The sequence below is a fragment of the Penaeus monodon genome, chromosome 22, assembly GCF_015228065.2.
Source record: "Penaeus monodon isolate SGIC_2016 chromosome 22, NSTDA_Pmon_1, whole genome shotgun sequence".
Taxonomy (NCBI): Eukaryota; Metazoa; Arthropoda; class Malacostraca; order Decapoda; family Penaeidae; genus Penaeus; species Penaeus monodon.
Window position 1 is genome coordinate 34,292,592 of NC_051407.1, and position 304 is coordinate 34,292,895.

A 304-nucleotide genomic window follows, 5' to 3' on the forward strand; every position below is an offset into this window, starting at 1 on the left:
GCAGAAAAATTTAGCTTTCGCATCCACAACCTTCACATTCAAGTCAAGAAAGCGGATTATTTTTAAAAAAAATGTCTATCTGTGAACCATAAACATATCTTGGCATAGTGTTGTGTTATTAAAGAGGTCATTAACGTGTGATTCCTTTCTAATACAAACTCAGCTGTATCTTCAGTTCTAACTATCTTCTGATCATAACTACAGTTGTAACTATCTTCTGATCATTATGATATTATTTTAATGGAACACTTAAATACACACATTCACTCTTGTCTATTTTTTTCAGTCCCTCAAAAATGTGATG